Below are 6626 nucleotides of genomic sequence, written 5' to 3' on the forward strand. Positions count from 1 at the left end.
TTGTCAAATGTCCCCTGGGGGGAAAAATCCTTTCCTTGCCTGAGAACCACTTATTTAACTTAGTATATATAAATGGAACAATATACACCAAACTGATTTGTTATCAATTACTTCTGGGGAGGGGACTGAAAATGGGGTGTTGCAGTTTTAGCTTATTAGTGTTGTTTTAAATTATTTTACAACAAGATTACATTCATGTATTAGTTGTGTAATGAAAAAAAATCAAACTGAGCTATGTTTCAATTATTAAAGAGTGGTGGGAGGGAACCCCTTGGGCCTCATAGGAAGAGGCAGGAGGGAGCAGGATGTAGTTTTCTGTGCCCTGCTTGCTTCAGGCTAGCTTATAGTCCTGTGCTTTGCACTGGAGTGGTTTTTTTTGTTTGTTTGTTTTTGTTTTTTTGCGGTACGCAGGCCTGTCACTGTTGTGCCTCTTCCGTTGTGGAGCACAGGCTCCGGACGTGCAGGCTCAGCGGCCATGGCTTACGGACCTAGCCGCTCCGTGGCATGTAGTATCTTCCTGGACCGGGGCACAAACCCGTGTCCCCTGCATCGGCAGGTGGACTCTCAACCACTGCCCGACCAGGGAAGCCCTCAACTCTGTTTTGTTTCAATTTAGAATGTAGGTGGCCAGAACATTCAGACAAAAACTGGGCTCCTTCTAAGTATTTTTTCAACTTTTATTATGAAGAATTTCAAACATAGAGAAATTTAAAGAATGGTGTAGTGAACACCCAGAGACCTTGCATGCAGACTCTACAACTGCTAAGTAACATTTTGCCATATTTGTTTTATATATTTTTTGAGTGTACAATTTGAATGTAATTTTTAAACATTGTAATACTTCATCCCTAAATATTTTTGCATACTTCTCCTAAGAATAACGACTCTTTACAATGATCTTACCTTAGGAAGTTAACAATAATTTTGTAATATCATTTAATCTATAGTTCATATTCAAATTTCTGCTGTTGTTCCAAATTTGCGACTATAAAAAACCTATAGCTTTTTTTTTGAACCAGGTTCTGTGGCTAAATTCAAACATTGTGTTTGGTTGTTATGTCTTATTAATTTTTCTTTGAAGAGTTCAACATGATTGCCTTATAGATTCTTAATTTAACTGACTGTTTCCTCATGGAACATTTAACTTGTTATCTAGTCCTGGTTGTTTCCTGCAAGCTGGCAGTTAAGTTTAGAGGCTTAACTAATAGATTCAGATTAAAAACATTTGATTAGAATATTTAATACAGAGATGATGTATATATTTTTATTGTATAACATCAGTTCTTTTAATTTTTTTTTAAGTTTTGAGGAAAAATAGGAATATATATTCAGGGCCTGAAACTAAAGAGATATTTTGTGGTATTGGACTCATTTTAGTACAGAAAATTACCAAATGGGAAGCCAGTGTCTGTTGTTATACTCTCTCAAGTTTAGAAAACAAGATGGTGGCTGATGGAATAACACTAGATGGATATTTCATTGTTTTGGTGTCTGTTTATCCTCAGACTAACTGCAGAAAATGTAGCTGGATTCGAACTGAGGGATGGACAGATTTCAAAGTGGGATGGAAACCAACAAAAAATTAGAGTGAACAGGGAGGCCTCTCTTGAGCCCTCCAGTCAGAAAATAGGAAGGAAGGGCCAGAAAAAATTAGAAAAAATAAGTACCAAGAGCTATCAGATAAGACTGATTCTGGGGATTCGATAATTAAAAAAAAAAAAATTCTTATTGGAATATAGTTGATTTACAATGTTGTGTTACTTTTTGCTGTACAGCAAAGTGAATCAGTTATACATACACATATATCTACTCTTTTTTAGATTCTTTTCCCATATAGGTCATTACAGAGTATTGAGTAGAGTTCCCTGTGCTATACAGAGGTCCTTACTAGTTATCTATTTTAAATATAGTAGCGTGTATATGTCAGTCCCAATCTCCCAATTTATTCCTCCCTTCCTTTTCCCCGGTAACCATAAGATTGTTTTCTACATCTATAACTCTATTTCCGTTTTGTAAATAAGTTCATTTGTACCATTTTTTTAGATTCCACATACAAGGGATATTGTATGATATTTGTCCTTCCCTGTCTGACTTACTTCACTCAGTATGACAATCTCTAGGCCCATCCATGTTGCTGCAAATGGCATTTTTCGTTCTTTTTTATGGCTGAATAGTATTCCATAATATATATGTGCCACATCTTCTTTATCCATTCCTTTGTCCGTGGGCATTTAGGTTGCTTCCATGTCCTGGCTGTTGTAAACAGTGCTGCAGTGAACACTGGGGTACATGTATCTTTTTAAATTATGGTTTTCTCTGGGTATACGCCCAGGAGTGGGATTGCTGTATCATATGGTAGCTCTATTTTTAGTTTTTTAAGGAACCTCCAGACTGTTCTCCATAATGGCTGTGCCAATTTGCATTCCCACAAACAGTGTAGAAGATTTGATAATTAAGGAAACTTTCCTCCACTATGGTTTTTTTAAATAAAAAAGACAATAAACAGTATTTTATTTGGGGCCCTTACTCAGTATTTACAGATCCTCAGCTTTGAGGTAGGTTAAATATTAGCATTGTGTTTTATGAACTAAAACTCAGGCAGAGATTACATCACTTGTTGCAAACCACAGCAGGAGTCCTACCATGGTCAAGAATAACATGGTCTCTTTCAGATTAATCATCTCTGATGTGTGAATTTAATGGTGATAGCTTGCAAATATTCATAAAAAAGACTAGATACCACAGAAATTCTACTCTGGAATATTTGAAAATTCTTAAATTGATCCTATAAATTATTATACATACTGTGGAATAACCTACCTGCTCCCATTATAAATCTATTTGTATATAACTGATCCTTATAATAACAAATTAGCACATTACTGATTTTGTTGTTTTCTGCCTTTTGGGGTGGTTTAAGCAGGAAGACAACCAGCAAGTTTTCCTCAGGGTGCTAGACAGCTTTAAGTGCAGACGCTATGCTCAAGGCACCATCTATGATGATTTGGGGTCATAGGAAAGCACATATACAAGTGAAGCCAAGATCCAGAAAAGATGCCTGGATCCAAAAGAGGGGAGGCCGTTTGCAAGTCAAAGATAAAGAAAAAAAATAAATACAGTCTTCTTAGGCTCTGCCGATCCTCATTGTCATGCTACAGCGTCACAACAACGTATGGGAAGAGCTCCTAAAAAAGAACAGTAAGTTTGTCCCAGTGGTCTGTTAATTAAAGTTCTTGTTAACCAGATAAACCACAAGAAAAATTAAATTTGTATTTTATTAAAGTGACATCTATAGATGCAAAATATCTAAATATTTAATATGAATATGTTCCACCTATCATGTATATTACTCTAATTGTGAAAAGCCTAATTCACTTAGCTCAGTATAATTACTTGAAATTCAGCTCATCTTGATACAGGTTCCTGGGCCAGCCTTCTCAAGTATTTGTTTAATTGTAAAGTTCCTTTTACTTAAAAATTTGTCAAATATTAATAGTATAAGATTAAGAGTGGTTAATTAACAACTGAGAAATTATAAGGAAAATATCATTAGTGTGTTATAAAATGCAGCATTCAGCAGCACAAATTTCAAGAGTAAGGATATAGACTCCTGTGCTTCTGAATAGACTGAACAACTTAGCCCAACATGGTTTGGGTCAAAGAATCAGGAAGAAAAGGAGGGAGGGGCCACAGGAGGCAAAGTATTTTATTCTAGCATCCCTCAAGTTGACGGTGGAAGTAAAAAGTTTCTACATTTAAAAAGTTTATGTAAGTTACATGAATTGTAATTTTCATAAAAATCAAAATGAAATGTTCTGTGTAGGACAAAAGATATGCCTAAACAACATATCATATTTGTACAAGGTGACACGAATGTCATGGATATTAGTAATGAATGAAAAAGCTTAAGTCTATGGCAGACTGAGCAAAGATTTCAGTTTGGTATTCTGTAACCACAAGACTGTAAACTACTCTTACTATACAAAAGCTCTAATGACATATGGAATTTTGTGTAGGAACTCTTGTGCTTCTTCTGCTTGGCACATCATCTGCTCTTTAATATGTGAAATTAATACAGATATTTGTGAGAAGTTGTACAAAACTATCGTGTTTACAAAAATGGCACAAAAGTGAATTCAGCAGTTGATGCATATGCACACTTCAGTCACATCTTCAACAACAAAAGGTATTGAAACGCTGTAGAACTGAATAAGAATGCTAGCTTCTATGGCAGCTGTTAAGCATTAGAGTCACCTAAGTTACACCAGAATGGGCAAATATTGCCCAAGTAAAATTCTGTTGTTAAAGCTGAAACAGATTTAAGGCCATTCAAGTTCAAGCACAGAGATACAAATCTTTTGGAGCCCCATCTATCTGTGTTTGAAATTTGTGACCTTTCTTCTGACTTGTGGTCTTAAAATTTTGTTTTACAAAATCTGAAAATACAGAAGAAATCAGTACTACAGAGGTTATATTAAATAAGAGTAAAATACAAAACTATGATTAAGATGAATTAAAGAAAGCCAAAAAGTTAAAATTGTAAAACTTGTTACTTGTTGGGACTTTCCTACACTAGAAGTTAGGTATTATATACAGTTATTTTCAAGTAGATTACTTTATGTTTCTCTAACATGTTCTTTTCATCAGTACACTGTTAAACTAATCCAAAACCGTGCACATGTATACTACTTTACAATAGCAGCACACACTACTGCTACCTGCAAAGCTGTCACTCTCAAAAGACTTAGTGAATGAAGGGAAATAAAAAGTGGAGAAGGAACGTATTAAGGAGAAATAATGGGAATTAGAAGATTCATGCAGTTCAGCTCTTTCAACCAGCCAGCCAGCTTGCTAGCAGCAAGAGATAGTTTCCGTTGAGGATGGACCTGTGGAGTGGGAATGTGGTTACAGTGACCTTTGTCTTATCTGGGACTGCAGTAGGAAGTTGCTTGTTCTTCATCTTTGCTTTAGCCATGTTGTAATTCCCAGAATCAAAATATCTTTGCCCTTTCTGCAATCATTTCCTTAAGAAATCTGAACCTCCAGGCTTTTGTCCTAGAGGAAGATACCTTGCTTTTAATTTTGCTTCTTCAGCTTTCTCTGGACTAGTCACTTTATCTTCCATTTCCTTCTGTTCCTTTGTGGAGGCTGCCTCAGGGACTTCTGTGGATATACTGCTCTCTCTTACCCCACTTCTCCACTATGGGGTTTGATTAACTTTAGAGATAGAGTTCTCGCATGAAGATAAAAGTGGAGGATCAGCCATATTATTCTAGTTTAGGGTCGCAAGGAAAACTGGATTAGAGAAGGTGGTTTGTACTGGAGATGGAAATAAGACTCTCTACACAACACTCCCCCGGAACTGAACTGACTTAACCTCTGGGATGGTTAATTTCATGTGTCAACTTGACTGGACCATGGGGTGCCCAGATATGTGGTCAGACATTATTCTGGGTGTGTCTATGAGGGTATTTTTAAGAGATTAATATTTGAATCAGTAGACTGAGTAAAGCAGTCTCCCTCCCTAATGTTCTTGGCCCTCATCTAATCCACTGAAGGCCTAAGTAGAATAAAAAACTGAGTAAGAAAGATTTCTTTCTTTTGGCTTTACTGTCTTTGAGCTAGGATATAGGTCTTTTCCTGCCTTTGAACTCAGACTCAGGCTGGAACTTACATCGTTGACTCTCCTGAGTCTCTGCTTGCTGACTACAGATCTTGGGACTTATCAGCCTCCATAACTGTGTAAGCCAATTCCTTATAATGAACCTCTCTCTATTATACATTATTATATGATACATGCTTTATATATCATGTAATAATATATATTATTATATATTTTATCAATCAGTCTGTCTATTGGTTCTTTTTCTCTGGAGACCATGACTAATACAACCTCCCAACTGCAGGTGGGGCAGCTGAAGAGTTTTGCCTGGTCTGCTTCTGCATGGTAGGAAGGAAGTAGAACAAGAGCAGTGATAAGTCGTCCTCAGACTGTGGGGATCAGAGAGGGAGAAGCACCCCAGGAAAATGGTAAAAGTTCCCTCACCAACATCCTTCAAGAGGGTGGGAAAATTGGACATAGGAACCAACATGAGGGCTCAGAGGGAACCTGAGGAGAGGAATTCCATATACCAATTGGTGGTACTGAGGATTAGAAACCGCAAATTGTGAGACCTTAAATGTTGTCTCAAAACAGAAGCTGGCCTGAGCTAACTCTAATAAGAAAAGCTTCTTGGGGCTGGATTCAGCCAGTAAACCAAGAAAGATACCATTTTAAGATACATTAATAAACCCCAAAAGTATTCTCAGTTGTTTGCCCTGCACGGACAAATGAAGAGTATGTAAATAGATCTTAAAAGCATAAATTCATAAGCACTCAGAAGTTACAAAGAACATTAGGGACATACAAAATGGCTTTTGATTCAGATAAATTTGATTCCATTACACATAGTAAAAACCTGCCTCATTGTGATAGATTGAGTCTGTATCAGGAAAGTTCAGATTATTGGTGATTTTGTGTAAGGGCAGCCTTGAATATGTCTGGCCTTTTCTCTGTTGGAAATAATTAGATAGCCAAGAATTACTGCCAAGGACATTTGGTTTATGGATGGGATATTTCTTAATGA

General features: G+C 36.6%; 1 pseudogene; it reads right to left on the reverse strand.

The window, feature by feature from the left end:
• Positions 1-4784: 4784 nt before the first annotated feature.
• Positions 4785-5167, reverse strand: LOC132430514 (cAMP-regulated phosphoprotein 19 pseudogene; annotated as a pseudogene).
• Between the last annotated feature and the right edge of the window lie 1459 nt (positions 5168-6626).

This window comes from Delphinus delphis, chromosome 9 (genome assembly GCF_949987515.2).
Source record: "Delphinus delphis chromosome 9, mDelDel1.2, whole genome shotgun sequence".
NCBI classification, from domain to species: domain Eukaryota; kingdom Metazoa; phylum Chordata; class Mammalia; order Artiodactyla; family Delphinidae; genus Delphinus; species Delphinus delphis.